Below are 16,706 nucleotides of genomic sequence, written 5' to 3' on the forward strand. Positions count from 1 at the left end.
TGATCTTTTTATCTTGGAACACTTGATCATTTCTAAAACAAATGAGGAACCGAGGCACCAGGCGGAGCATCAGGTAAACACCAGGCGAACAAAACATTGGTGGTAAAAAGACAAGTTATAAGTTGTTTATTTCATAATAGAACATGAGCAAGTCCAAGTTTCCGGAATAGTGGAAATAGGAACACATGAAGTGATTTGTAGATTTTTCAGGTCAATGGGCATTATCATGGTTATAACATGACATAAAAAATAAGAAAATGTCAGTAATACTTTTCTCAGTAGCATATAAGAAGAGGATTTTCAGTATTATATATATACAAAAATATACATATTTGGTACTATAAAAATACTTTAAAATCCGTCCTCTTTCTGTATCCGTTGAAGAGGTGTTGTTGCAGTAATTTTAGACAATTTTTTCACCGTGTTACTTATACAGACAATAGTGTCGATGACTTCACGTACTTCGACAATCAGTTTAAATGTTTACCTTCTATTTTAGTACGCCGATGGCGACCTATTTTTACAGGTTTGTTTTCATTTAGAACTTAAACCAAATATAGTGTGTATTCAATGGCCGTATTTCAGACATCTCACAAAAGTAAACAGAGTGAAACACTTACAGCAAAACAAACCATCAAACATATAATGAGTCCAGTGTTTTCCTTCATTAAGATTAAACTCACCATCGTCAACTTTTTATACATAGTTGAAGTGTAATTTTGATATGATAGAGTGGGGATCTAATGTTAAGTTTTATAAATCAATGGCTTTCTGTCACATTGATAAATATTTACTTAGCGCTAGCCTTTCTCTAGGAGGCCTAAGATTGTGTGTTGACAATAGGTCCCTGTTTGATTTTGTTTAACATATAGATCTATAGATTTATGTGACGGGAGAATAAGCTCTCAAATATGGATCATTGAAGATATTCACATCAAGGTAAATTGCTTTTCTTGTAAAATAACGGATAATTTAACATCAAAAAGAGAAATTTCCATAATTCGATAAAAACCACAATAGCATGTAAGAAACGCAAGATGTTTCGTAAAATCAGAATAAAATGGTGTTTCTCTTTAAATAAAACTTATCTTCATAACATTCGAGTGTTATTACCACTCCAAACGGATATTAAGGTCAAAAGCCCATAAGTGTTTCAATACATCTGTTAATAAATGAACTGTGCTACAAAAAGTGATGTTGAAGTGTTGATGTTTTTCTTTCGAAAGAAGGTAGGACACATTTTATATGATTTAAAAGTTATTTTACTCGTCAGGAAGGTAAGCTTATAGTGAAAATAGATATCACATTTTATTTTTTATTAGTGATCTAGAATTATTTTGTTTTCGATCGAGAAAGAAGAAGAGAAAGGGGAGAACAAATGGAAATCTGACAATGCTCACTGGGAAATAAGACAAAGTATATACATGTACATGTATGTTGGATTACAAGGATTATATCACTATGCCGTTTATCAACGGTAAAGGGAACAACGCAACTATCTCAATGTGAAGTATTGTCTTAGTCATTCCAATATAAATTGTATTTATATAGTGGTCATATAGATGGTCACCGACGATAACGTTATTTATCCCCAATATAATAATCTGGTGGTTGTCAAAAGCGCAAAAAACTATAGCTATTTAAGATTAACATTTTCCCACTAGCTTTCACATGTAATTCCTAACTTAAAAAATAACAATTGATCTTTCATATCTACCGTAGAGAGATGGGGGACCAACGCACCTAGTCCGACCTAAGCCTTGGTTGTTCAAATTTTGATAATAAAACGTGTGAACGGCTGTTAATACCAAATCAAATGGATTCTCTTCACGGGAATACAAAATAGTAAATAAAAGCGATATTGTATATCAATATCAAATACTGTAAGTGTTCACAAAATAAACAATGGATTATAGAAAATCGACATTACCTTGATACAGTAAAGGGATAACATATTAGAACGATAGTCTTCATATCATGTATTCAGATTAAAATATACATTTTTTTTGTGTACGCATTACAAGTGACTGTAAAAACACCATATGGTTCACCCAATATCGCACCATACTCGTAACACAGTTGACGTATAGTTAAGATATATAATGAAATGAACATGACGTTAAAATCTGTATCACAGGCGGTATCAACCCTCGACCTATATCATGGCGGTTCCCCTTTGATTGGGTGATAGACATGTAGTAGCCATGGGTTTATACGGTATGTGATACAGATTTTGGCGTGTTATATCCAGTATATAACAATGATATAAGACGTCAATAGATCGTGGATGATGTAAATAACTTTCTATCAACTTAGTCTCCTTTTTTCTTGTTTTAGTTTTCTTTATATCGGGACCACCCCCGCCCCTTTTAGCACAAAAAGTTTACTTGATTATATGAAGTAAAAATTGAAAATCACTGGAGTGCCCCTCCCACTTTGACCATTTAGCGGGTCTCCACTTTTGGAATTACTGTAAAATGTATATAGCCTTTTCAGAATCAACAATCAGTACAAGTCTATAAAGCAAAAACCAGGAGAGTGATTCAACTGCATTCTTACGTACACATAATCACTTACCACGAGTCAAAACAAGATATTTTGTTGCCATTAGTTCATATATTTTCATTAACCAAATCTCCAGCGTCCCTTTATTCACCATTTTAGAAAGTGAAGTACTCGATTAACTTAATATACTAGATCAAAACAAACCAGCAGGTTCTGATAGAATATCTCCCAGAATTTTTAAAGAGGTGAAAATAAGTTTGATCAGACGTCTTGTACTACTTTTTAATTATTCGTTACACTTCAAAAAGGTTCCTAATGCATGGAAATTTCACGTTACACCTATTTATAAGGGTAAAGGTACAATGTAGTTCTCATGATAGTCTTAACTACCGCCCTATTTCTCTTACAAGTGTTGTTTCCAAAATTATGGAGAACATTCTATTTAAACACGTTTTTAATCATATGAAGGTGATTAACCTATCATCAAAATATTAGTCTAAAATTTCAACCAGGTGATAGTTCTGTTAATCAGCTTTTAGAAATTTATAATGTACTGCTATCATACCTTGATGCTGACAAGGATGTCCGTTAGATTTTTTGTGACAAATCCAAAGCATTTGATAAGGAATGACACAGTGGATCTATAAACTCAAGTGTTATGGTATAAGCAACAATCTTGTCAAATGGATTCCTGATTATTTGATAGATGTCAAAATGTTGTTCTAGAAGGTTTCTCATCTGGGACCCTTTTTGTTTTAGATTTACATTAATAGTAATAAATGACCTAGGTTGTATCGATACATGGGCTAAAGACTGGGCTGTTAATTTTAACCCATCTAAAACTGAGAGTATGACATTCACCAGAAGGAATATAGAATTTCCTGTTATTTTGGACAAGGAGGTGAAGAAGTAAAGCAAGTTGAGAATCACGGTCATTTAGGCCTAAATTTCCAAAATGATGATACATGTTTTTCAGTTATACCATTGACTTAAACCGTATCAACACTTTCAAACCTTTCTTACTTTTACTTACTATTGTAAATCCTAAATTCCCTTTAAGTTTTCTTGTTCTGATTTACTTTACTTTGTTTCTATCTCACCTTAATTAAATTTCAACGTAATATGTTTTCTTTATTTAATTTCTTAAATTCTATATATATATATATATATATATATATATATATATATATATATATATATATTCTTTTCTTTGGTATTTATTTTCCTTTTAAAATGTGTTTTCATACTTAATTTGTGCTTAATTATGTTACTAATTAATTTATAATGTAAGTGATAAATGGTTTAGCCTCTTATTTTACTTCTGGGTGCATTGAATATTTTGTGTTGTGTACAAATTTGCATAGTGAAAGGAAACTAGCATAAGCATAGTTGGCCCAAAATTTAAACACTGATATAAAATTGTCAGCTATATTTAAAATATATATTGTATTGGAATAAAATCATTGAACAATGAAATATAATTACGGACCTTAATACTTTGTAAACTAGTGTTTTTAGTACATGGTTAAATCATAACATACAGTCATATTTATTAATCCTCTCTTAACCAATATATCAATATAAATACATATAAAAATAAAAATATGTCAACCAATGTGTCTTACACATTTTTCAACAGTAATCATGCTAATTATATTCACTTAGATACAATGTACATAACAGTTTATATTGTATTGCTTACCGAATGTAATTATTATACCTTGTATTTTTGGTCAGGGCTCATACGGGCATTGCCTGCTGTCCGATCCTATTCAGCCTTATACTTAATAAAATAGAGTTTAAACTCCCTTTATTCAAAGTTATCAAATATTGATCATTTGAAATGTTATATTTATTTTTTTCTCGCGTCGATAACTATTTTCTAATCCATTTATTTTCCGATTTAATGCCCCGATTTACCCTGTGTTTAAACATTTATCATAAGAGTACCTTTGACTGAGATACGTGTTCATTCCAGCCGATACAAAACATCTCCCTGTAAAATTGGATTTATTGGAGACAAACAGACGGATATAAACAACATATCTTAATTGCATTGTTTACATCGAGCAGTCATACATTTTATTGTCATTCGAACCTCAAATTGGTTTCCGAGTATTGTCATTCATGCCGCAAATCAGTTTCCTTATATTGTCATTCATACCACAAATCTGTTTCTTAATGAAGGTAATTCTGCGACAGTCTGTTCTGATAAATTGTTTTCATCTATTTCCAGTAGGTACAATGTTAAGGGACATTATTGGCCCAATTCTTGTTCTCAACAGCTGTGATCCGTCGTTACATATGGCTAAAATGAGCTTTTCATAGTTTTAACGCACAATCATATATAATAATGCACTTCTTTACATGTATTTTATGAACATGCGATAAATTAATGTGATTTTATTTGTAGTGTTAAAGAAGGAATTGCTCGAGGCGGTTGTCGGTGATATGATGTAGTACATGACAAGACAGTGGGGGAAAATAGTTCAACCTAGCACTTCGACAAAACAGTTCTGAATGTGGATATTAATAAGTGTTGTGAATTCTGGAAAATTGAATTAACTGCTTTTCCGATCAAAAGTACGGTAAGTTCATCATATAATATTAGATAATATATGATCAGAGACTGTTGGTCAATGTTTTTAGAATTGCAATTAATCGGAAACATCTATTCTGGAAAATAAGTATTAAGGTAGGTATATACACAAAGACCATAGGTATGGTATTATAGAACGTAATATATATCTGGTATGATGAACAATAATTACAGTAACATTCCCTTTTCCAGACCTCACTGTGATGCATTTCATAGAATGGGACAACTCGAGGGACACATATTTAAGGTTTTTCATCCTACAACGCCATTAAGACAATTTATCATTTTAATACTAACTACATGTGTATGCGATTCTTAAAAAAATAAGATATGTGATTATAGCGTTTTAATTATCTCCATATTGAACTCGTAAACATTCATTTTGTTGCATGGAAGCAAACCAAGCAGACACATTTCTGATTCTGTCACTGTAATGTTATCGAATTTATGCAAACTATGGTTATAGTAAAACTTCAGAAAACAATTTATCAGTGCTGTCTTTAATACCAGTTTATGCTCTCAGGCAACATTCAATGATTTATTGGTTGTCAAAGTTTCAACCCTGGTATAGCATGCCTGATATAATCATAATACAAATTGGTTTGGTTTCAAAACACAGTTTCATTTCCTTGAAATTTAGGAACAAATGGCATATTATGTACAAGATGTTTATGCTGAAGTAGAATATACACTAAAACTTTATGTAATTAAGAATTGTAATGTTCTCATTTCACAGATGTATTGTAGCATGCTATCCTGAGGGTATTTTATTAATTGAAATTTCATGCACATTGCCATGGAACAATATGTAAAGTCAGGTAGAAAGGACATGTTGACAATCCATTGTAATGTTTACATGTACGTTTACACTTTAGAAAGTATGTTAATTCAAATTAAATTGCGATAATTTCATTTGCTGCCGTTTTTTAAAAAACCCAAAACCTCATATTCAAGCATAGCAACATTCTCTTTTGATTTCATAGGATGTTAGAGGAAGTTTGAAATCGCGCCCTATTGCTGTAAAAGACTAAATTTTAAAGTATCCACCATGTTGATGTTGACATTTATGTTAGTTCGCCTTACGCACCGAGTGACATGCCTTATACTGTGCATAAAACGATATCAACTTATAGGTAGTAAACTGATTAGCTAACAGTATTGACATAGCAAAGAAAAAGCAAAAAGATTGATAAACAGATAAAATACTACATCAAGTACATGTATAACTAGTAAATGTGCAGATTGTAAGACTATGTACAGCTGTGTAAAGGGAAAAATGTATTAAAATTTATATTCTCGAATCACGTCATTTCAGAAAATTAATGTTTGCTACGGTTAACCACCGAATTTTTGTTTGGTTAATCTCTAACGACCTTATTAATGTGAAATGCCGTTTATTTTAGCATGTACGTAGTAAAAAGATTTGTATTATGTTTCAGTTACATGTAAGTTTTGCCGACAGACATGAGATAACCAGATGAACAGTTTATCCTCTTGCCTTCAAATTTGTAACCTTCAGGGTTCACGTGACCTATCTGGTTTCTAGCAACGTGTTACAATCCACTTCAAAAACTTATTTGTTTAAAATGCATGATAAATCAGTTTAGTTTATCAAAAAGCATATGAATGTGAACTGTCTGATAATATTTTCTAGGGGCATTCATATGATGTAACAAGTTCGCTGGCGCTGTCAATTGTACGGAACGATCTTCTATAACAGCGTCTGACCTGGGTTTATATCACGACCCAGCATGATCCTTGTATAAATGCAAAGATACTTTTGTTACATCCGATTGCTTCATCACGATATTGACTGGATATTCCTGTGTTCCATGCATTTTAATTGTCACATTATTCCCAGAACTTTTACAACAGGATATCAAGAGTCTTATTCTTATAGCAGGAAAGAAGCGTCTGTAATGTAGATCATACCCTATAACACTGAGCATTCTTTTCTGTCATATTACAAAATCATACAGACATATATTTTCAATGAACAAAAATGAATTGTAAAATTTCAAACATTTTAAAATTGTATAAAGCTACTTTTAAGGGCAGATAATTAGCGGGAAATGCAAGTTTTTTGGTCGTATATTGAAATGGCGGTGTATTCGTCGTCGTCCGTAGACACTTGGTTTTCGTATGATGAATAAAGTAATGATTGACCAATTGCTTTGAAATTTTGAATTAATTTTACTAACCACTAACGGAAGGTTCGCATTAAATTTGGACTTTGTGTCCCCTACCGTTTTAGAATAAGGAGCCAAAAAGGGAAAAATTGGAATTTATTTATATTAAAACCTATGTAGAATGTCTGTTTTTCTTCAAATTTTGATCATTCCTTATTTATTGTGTTCCCTATCTAATTCGAGTAAACCAGTGTATCAGCAGATTTGATGCGTTTTGTTCTGTTTTCGAGTTATAAAGGGTCAAATTGTCCATACCCAAATATAATCGACTTTTTTATTTTTTGTCCCATTTCAATTATTTTTATATAGTTTTGGATTCCTTATGAAGATCCCTGCCAGTTTTTATCTAATATTACAAGGAAAAAAGTTCGGTGATCTCCTGTTTTCTTTTTATAAGTATTAAAAAATGTTAGTTAAAGGTTTCCTATCAGTATTTAAAATTAGAAGAAATTCTATCTGCCAGTTTTTATAGAATGCGAAATAGTGAAAATTCCCACAGAATCCACACAAAAAATCGCCTCTATCAAGGCTCAGTTATTTATAAATAAAATTCGGAAACCTATGTTTTTTGCAATAAATTTTTAAAGTATGTTTATTATGGTAATTTTCCAGAAAAAAAATACGAAAATTTATCTACTAAAAATATTAGGTATGATAATATCCTTCCAGTACTACTGTGGTAGATCGGTCAGTTATATTTGTTTTATTGTTCAAATCTGTCGGTACCACCAGAGCGAAAGTTGCCAATGATTTTGGGTCAAAGTGCTAAAGTCATAAAACATTCGTATTTTAATCTGTCCCAGATAAAAACATTCGGACACAAACTTATTTTCCCAATACGTAAAGAGTGTATTTTGTAATATGCAATCCTAAGGGTGTGAAGTGAACTTCTTTATTGATATCCATGTGTCAAGTGCCAAATTTTGGAAGAACGAACTTGTTTGTATTAAACATCGAAATCATACAAAGTTAAAGATCATTTACTCGTGCATCTGCCATGCCCGAACACAACTAGTAACCATATAAAATCAAATGAACACAAAGCTGGTTATAACTACATTTACATACCGTGTACGTTAGATGGAATCTCTTTTGATAATATGCGTGTTTGTATTTTCTTTATAGTTCTACCTCTATTTTTCTCTTGGCTTCACAGATCTGAGTATTGCACAAAACTGTATAGGCGTTGTTTCCTCTATTCCACTTACGAAAAGAATATTTTTGGAATATATGATCATATTCAACTGTAGCTTTGTAGTATATTTAATAAATTACAGATTGCAAATAAAAGTATTACTGGTGTATGATATAGCAATTACATTCCATTTTTACAATAGCAAATTATAGCTTCGAACAAGTTTAAGACGTCATTGATGAATAGGAAGTTCATCCAATAGTTATGCTAATTGTATCATAATATATGATATAATTTTTTAATCAGTTCTCCTAAAGTTAAGTAAAGTACACTAGGAGGGGACCATTTTATTTAACGACAGCTGTGGGCTTCTTCATTTTTGTTTCCTCAGTATGCACTGTAAGGTGTAAAATACCACGACATTAATATTCACATTTTTTTACAGCAAATCGGTAATCGTTGTGTTGATGATGCTTTTCGAACTTAACGTCTATCATTGATTGAAAAATTGCCTCATAAAATACTCTTAAATGACAATTTATGGCCAAATCTTCTCTTGAGAGGGTTTTGGTATATGTTGCTTTATGACTGTTCTATGTGAGCAATAACAATTTACAAAGTTATGGTTCAGGAACAATCAATCATTTCTCACTAAAATCTAAATAAAACTGACTTGTAAATTTCTAAGACAATTATTGTGGAACTGTTCGTGTTGATATAATTGGTACGACTATATGTACCATATAACTTACGGTTATTATTCCATTCTGTTGAACGGTATGATGAAGTGGATAGGAACAAGGTTAAGGCCCGATAAAACTTAGTTAAACCCCACCGCAGATTTCATGCGCCTGTCTATAGTCAGAAGATGTTCCTTTGTGTAGTTATATTACTTTTTAATTTGGTTTTGTAGAATTGCCATCGTCCTGCTTCCGTATATTTTATAACTTACAATTACTATAAAATCGTAAAAAGGGGATTTTTTTTATCAAATACCGGACTTCAAACAAGCTTTTGCATATCCAAACACATTTATTTAGCATCTTCGCTTTCAATTACTTGAAAAAGTTGCACATTAAGTTGTGAAATGGAAGAAAATATGGAATTCCGAAATTCCCTTTTTTATGAAAAACTTATTAATGTCACCCTGAAACTGACAAATGCTTGTCTGAAATGAGCAGATATGTTGGATACATCGATAATTAAAACAGTAGTACCCAACATGTCAATTGTACACCATTTATATGCTTAAAATTAATATTTTGGTTCATCTTGAGGTATTTTTCATGTGTAAAGGGGGGGGGGCAACTTTTCACCTAACTTGACTTGGAAAAGTTCAATATTTATCACTTTGGTCATTTGAAAGCTAAGACAATATATAAATGTACTTAATCACAAAAAATTGTTTAAATTACGATATAAAAATAATGACAATAATAGTTAAAATTCTGAAATTTTGAAAATTCCCATTTTTACCATTTTACAATAATTGTAACCCCAAAAAGAAAATCGAAGCGCCTGAATTTATCATATTTATTGGGAACATCATTTTCTTAATCATTAATGTCTAAAATATGCGTTTTACATTGTTGGTATGTTGTGAATGGGAATTCTGTTTGATACTGAGACCAGTTTTCTAGGGGTATGGGTAATATTTTTAACATTTTTTGAAAGAAATCTTTCTTGAAAGATTTCCGTAGGTTATTTATGTAGAAAATTAAATTATCTGTAGAAAAATGACAAATTTGAGACGTTTAATTGAAGAATTGAGATTATGCGACTTTTTACGGGAAAAACGAAATTCCCATTTTGGGCGGTTTTTTTTTCTACGAAAATCGCCACAAATCATCAACAGAACCCCCAAAAGTATTAATTGTGATAACACTAAACAGAAAATTCCAAATAAGCCATTTTTTACTGATGCATAAATACTCTAGGTGTTTTGACGTTGAAAAATATGTCAATTTGAGCGATTTTTCGGTGGGATAGGGGACATTTTTTTTTTCATTTTACTCAAAAACTCTACTTTCTTGATACCATTGTAAATCTAAGACATTGGGCTATATGATAATACTAACGTATATTTAGTTTCTTTACATGTACTGTCCCAGGAAGACTTACATGTACTGTCCCAGGAAGACTTAGACCCTTGAACAATTGAGTTACAAAAATATTGGCTTTTTGACCCAGTAGGATACAAATATAGACTTATATAGTACTGAAAAGAACCCAATAATATTCTTTGGCGACAAATTGCTTCAGTTATTGGAGGTATAAAGGTACCTGAAAATCACCATGAAGTTGATGAGTTGGGGTGCACGGTGGACCCTCCCAGCCCATGGACTAATACTGTTTTATTTATTTTGAAATCTTGAAGAAACCGATTCTGGTTTACATAATTCGTATCTTAGGAATATTATTTTCAATTTATGACAGTACTGTGATTATTTTGAACGCTATATAAAATCTATCTTCCAAGTTCTGGTTTTATCTAGGATTGGATGAATGAATTAACTGTATAATTCAGAACTGTGGGATCAGATCAATTACCACAAACTCATTCATAAAACAGCGTCAAACACATTTTATTCCTCGTCTGTACTAGAGCTAGACACTGCTATATTTATTGTCCATTACCAGTATATAGCAAAGTTTACATCCAGTGGGAGCGTTGACCATATAACGGTAATATTTACCCTCTAGTGGCATAAAGTAGAATTGAAAACAACTTCAAAAACCGACTTTATTACAAATAGTTATTAAGCTAAAGCTTGTTTATTGGTATTCGTCCTCGAGAAATGCTGTAAATTAGTTACATAATCTACGGAAGGGTGTGTTGACATATTTCCAAGACAGGGATTTAATCAAAAATCAGGAATAATGCTGAGAGTCATCTACTATGAGAGCTCGTGTTCAATTTACAACTTTTCTTATGTAAAATTGCATTTGTGTTATTACTTCTTCATGAAGATAAGAATATTTCTGTTTTCCTGTATCAAGATATATTGGTACATACGTTCAAATAATCTCGCCTACTGCTTTTGGAGCGTAATGAGAATCTACAGAGACTCTATGTAATCCATAAATACTAGTGTTTCTATTAGTTTGTCATCTCCTATTAGCTATAAACAAGTTGTATATGAAACAGGTGATTCTCTATGTAGTTCTGCTGTAAATCATAAACTAAAATTTGTTGTCATATTGTAGAGAGGGAAGCTAGCTACGAATGATACTTTAGTCATTTTAACGGTAGAAGGTTAAACTAGGCAATAAGTCTGAATCGTTGGCAATTGGTAAATTGGTTTGGTTAATTGAGATTAGTTTGGTATTAATAACAATGCCAAAGTTTTTATTCAAAATAAATGTCTTGCTGCCATAAAGCTGCTTATTAATTGTTTCATTTGAGAGAAAAAAACAACTATAACAAAAATGTTGCTTAAAAAAGAAGGAGTGCAAATGTATACGGTCAGTTCAGGCAATAGGACCCATTTCCAATTGAATATAGGCAAAAACCCATTCCAGTATCAACACAGGAGGAAAATCCAAAGACTTCAAAATCCAGACATTGACAAGACATAAAGTCAGGAAAGAAAGAGTATCCACATACACAATTTAGACAAAAGAATTATATACATTTTAATGTATAAAACTGAAGAAATGGAAAACATGATATCACACAAAATACTTAAGCACTTGAAATATGAACTCCAGAGAAAAAAATCCGCCAGCGACATAAAATTCTCCTTGAATGTAAGCATGTCCTGCCCGGCCAGAGAAATCTGTCACATTATAAGTGAGTAAAAAAGTTAGGGCGGCTTTCAGTCCGGTAAGACGTAAAATATAACTGAATATAGTTATCTTGTCTCATCTAAGAGATAGAAACTTCAAATCGGTCAATCAACATGTGATGACAACCATTGAAATTTTGTAGTAATAAGAGCAACAAAGGCCTAACATATCCCTTTCTCCTTGCTTTACTACAGTTCGAATTACATGCACAAAAGTAACGTGTTAATCCTGTAAGCTGGAGATGTTGGTATATTGCCACCAAGAAAAGGGTAGTTTGTAAACATACGTTTGTCATAAATGTTCGATTTCAAACGCCCTGTTTTATCTGTGCACAAGTTTAGTTGACGTATTTATCAGAAAATCTTCAATTTCAGTTCATTTTGAAACCAAACGTAAATTGTCCTTAAAGTAAGTATCATTCAAAGGTAATACATCATCTATATAACGGAACCGAAGACCAATAGAGATCGATTGGCGGACAGTTTATCCTCGTATCTACTCACAGGAACAAAATATTGTTCACCATGCCTTTGTATTACAAATTAGACTCCTAGAACTTCTTGTGTGTGTTTTTTTTTTCAAAAATAAACATCATCTGTACATAATAACAGGTATTAAGCTGAATCCTAGACATTCGCAGGAATAAACGTATGACGAGATAGCTGCCTGTAAGTCATTAATCCGAACTACGACTGAAAAATAAATATATACTTGGTAAAAACCATCTTCTGTATATTATGAATCCATATAAGCATGTCTAAATATAGTGCAACGAGGTTAATATTATATAGATATGCAAGTTTTTATTTAAAACATTTGATGCACATCAAACCAAACAGACTATAAAAGCAGGTATATTGTATGATTAAAGTGTCTATATGATTTACCTTAACCAACGATGTTGACTAGGACTTGTCTGAGGAATTGATGGCTCCTTATCATACGTTACATTTGTATTCAACACGCATTTTCTAACCGACTAAATTGAAATACTTGAATATACGACCCTGATTTGATAAATTGTATTCTTGCTGTTCGATGAGATAGGTTTACTTTAAACACGGAGATATCTCTTAATGATAAAATGAAGTAATGCTGTCAGATATACGTCAACAAATTACTTTATGTTTTATTCATGCAACTTAAACTAAATTAAAGATTTTTTTAAGTTAATTTGGTGTTTGTTTGAAAGATAGTCTGTAAATTTTCTTCACTTTTTGTCGTACCGATTCATGCACATGCACTGTGTGTACTGATGTTCACTGTGGATTTTCTGTTTATATCGGAGGTAAGATACTAAACACGTTTACTTCTAAAATTAAAATGTAGTCAAAAGAATATCAGAACCAGATCACGTGAAAATGTTTGGCCATATTTGTTTAATGTCCATAAATATGTACCAATCTTCGAACCGCGTCTGATATTCCTATACGTGCGTAAAGAGGGGACACGAGAAATTCCGTCGTATGTAGATATTGGCTTTGATAGCATCTGATCTATTTTCGTGTAACAATTCTACAGCATCTCATCCCTTGTTCATAATGCTGTACAATACAATATGTTATTGAGCAAGCTTAATCGCTATTGAGCGGTTAAATGAACCATCTTTTAAAAAAAAAAGATGATATTGAGAGAAATTGAATTATGCATTGAGTTAATTTGTGACGAACACAGTTTGAGTCAGTAAGGGGAGACGGTTTCACTTTTGATTATTCAGAATGTGAGTGGCTTCCTGATTGATTCCACTGTTCCTTGTTAGCGAATGCAAGTGAAGAATTGTTTTATGTATATTGACTGTTAACGGTATAAATCCTTTCTCTGCAAAAGAATCTAACGTCAGATCACACTCACATCAAATTTGAGGCTTTATTTGGTTTGCAAATCTACTAAAGATTTGTATCATTCCGGCACTGACAGAAAAGTAACGGTACGAACTTTATCAGTTTGATATTAATATAGTATTGATTGTTATCTCAAGGAAATTACTAGCATGCTGCTCCCCTGAGGTAAGAACTTTATACTTCATGTTATAATGCATTAAAAAAATCCGATAAAGCATAAAAATATGTTTTCTGTAAGGGTTATGATCTGAATTTTTTTACCTATTATTGAGAAAATTAATGAATTGAAATGATTTTGAAGAAAGAATACGTTAATCTGTACTTCGCTTAAAAAGGTACCAGGTACACTAACTTAGTAGTAGAAAAATGATCTCGAAACAAAAGGACTCCTGAGCAGTTTCCAATAGGAAAGAAAAATTCGTACATAACAGGTTTGAAATTTATCCTCGTGTTTTAGGCTATCAGTAAAGAACGAAGGTTTTCTATCCTTTAATCAGTTTTTCACTCCAAGTATTTTTTGACGGATTGATTGTAGTATGGCAAGTTCTAATCACCGAAAGAGTACATAGTATACTGCGTATTCTTCCGAAGATAAAAGTAAATGCCGCTTGTTCAGGTTTTTTTTGCTGATTTAACTGGCTGCGTGCTTATAAGATAATGTAGGTCATTAACCGAAAATGACATATGAACTAAATTGAACTTTGAACTCTCTGTCTGGACTATTGTGGAAGTACACTGTATAGTAGTGTCTTATCATTTAAAGGTTCTAAAAAGCGGACCAATTAGATCTACACGGCATCTATTAGGTAACTAACTAGCGATGTACTAGTTAAAGAAAAGTACAAAATCATCATCCTCTTTACGTATCCAAGGTCTCCTGTTGCGTATATAATGTAAATGAAAAAGTTTTTAAGACTATGTAAATTTGATTAAAATTATAATTTATTAAATGTTGAGTTAAAATCTGAAGGAACTCCATTGGCGCGAGCTTCAATATTCTCTGTGTTGTGTTATTCACCCCAACATTATGTTCTCTTAAAGGTATCACTTCAACAGGGACTCTTTTTTTGTGTTTTGTAAGATATCAATATTTGAAAACCCAGCAGCACTTTGATGGCATATAATATTTAACTCTGTGCATTATATTGTTTTATATTTTTTGACAATCTTAGATTATTAAAAATCGATTAAAAGCTTTTCTGATGTTGCATCTTTGAATTTTACTTGGAAAAAATGATATATGGTATGATTGCCAATGAGACAGTCAAGCAACAAACAATTAAACTTCTACAGGTCACCGCACAGTCTTCAATGATCGGTAAAACCCATACCATAAACGTCTACAGGTCACCACAGGGTCTTCAATGATAAGTAAAACTCATACCATAAACTTTTACAGGTCACAACAGGGTCTTCAATGATCGGTAAAACCCATACCATAAACTTCTACAGGTCACCACAGGGTCTTCAATGATCGGTAAAACCCATGCCAAAAAGCAAGCTGTAGAAGCCCACAATATGAATAAAGTTGAATTATTTATAAAGGACGAAAATCGACCTTAAACCGTAAAACGAATAACAATAAACATCAAAAAACGACAACCACTGTATTACATGTTCCAGGCTTGGGATGCAAGCCAATGCTTGAACCCATTTAGGCAAAAACAAAATGTCGTCCATGTATCTCTTGTTTAACGTATTAAAATATAAAACAACCGGTAATACAGATTTATATCGGTTTTGTTACATTTGTCAAGCTAGTAAATAACGTGTTGGTTGTATGTTCTTAAATAAAGTTAATGGTGGTCAGATTAAATCGCTTTTGATGATATAAAATGTTGATATGACATTCTTAACTGGACATTTGTGTTAATCTAAATGTCATCTGTGTCACTTCGCCACAATGAAATATATTTAATATTAGTTCTGTCAGTTTTTATTAACTTGTGCATTTGACCGATGTCATTTTTATGAAAATCAGGAAAAAAGACAACTTACTAATTACTAAATGCGCTGGGTTCTCAGTTTAATGTTCAACGTATTGCCTTTTCTCAAAATGGTCCTCATCAAAATGTTTACAATAAAACATTACCGCATGTTGAGTCGATAAAGGTATCTTTTGGTTCCCTTCTTTACTCTTTGAACCATTCCTCAGCAATGGTACCACATTCTATGTAATGTAATGTAACTGTGGTGAGTAGTTTGCAGAATAAAGTGTTCAAAACATTTTTTTTTAAGATCAGACAGATGCTCTTGAATGCAATTCAAGCAGTATACCTCCCTCTCTCTTGGAACGAGGATATTTAAGGAGATGCAATTCGTATCTGCAAAAATGTCTACAATCAACTTCAACATAGTTTGCCTTTCCTCGTTTGTCTACCCCGGACTTGACTTTTTATGAGCAACTCGCAGGGTGTTTCTAGAAAAGCAAAGGACGCATACCCTACCGGTGCACCTGGTCCATGCTCCCAGTTTTTAGTGGAGCCCGAGTTGCTCATTTGCTTTTGTTACTTTGTATGTATGATTTTAGTTACTTTATGTTCTTTTTTGTGTATGTCTGTTTTCCATGTTTGGTCTTTGTCCCTGGGTTACATTCTTTTGATTACCGCTATAACCTTGGTTCCCTTGATTACTCTTTCACTATTACT

At 32.2% G+C, this 16,706-nt stretch overlaps 1 protein-coding gene and 1 long non-coding RNA gene across 8 annotated transcripts in view; one reads left to right on the top strand and one right to left on the bottom strand.

Moving 5' to 3' along the window:
• The first annotated feature begins 722 nt into the window (after positions 1-722).
• The window catches only part of LOC148618828 (cGMP-dependent protein kinase 1-like), a 51,813-nt gene continuing 35,829 nt past the window's right edge, over positions 723-16,706 (top strand). Inside the window, exons 1-3 of one of the 7 annotated variants that reach the window (XM_088578088.1) lie at positions 724-939; positions 1,353-1,505; positions 4,919-5,093. The gene's annotated coding sequence lies outside the window, so the exon portion shown is untranslated. Of the gene's footprint in view, positions 940-1,066; positions 1,278-1,352; positions 1,506-4,918; positions 5,094-14,204; positions 14,224-16,706 lie in introns of those variants that run through there. The other 6 variants (XM_088578089.1, XR_015921450.1, XM_088578086.1 and 3 more) reach the window with 6 other exon arrangements.
• LOC148618829 (uncharacterized) lies at positions 12,051-13,228 on the bottom strand. Its single transcript, XR_015921296.1, has 2 exons — positions 13,105-13,228; positions 12,051-12,909 (listed from the first exon to the last, which is right to left on the bottom strand). It is a non-coding gene; the product is annotated as an uncharacterized LOC148618829 (long non-coding RNA).

The sequence above is a fragment of the Perna viridis genome, chromosome 4, assembly GCF_037379345.1.
Source record: "Perna viridis isolate PV_CMFRI_1.1 ecotype Kerala chromosome 4, ASM3737934v1, whole genome shotgun sequence".
NCBI lineage: Eukaryota > Metazoa > Mollusca > Bivalvia > Mytilida > Mytilidae > Perna > Perna viridis.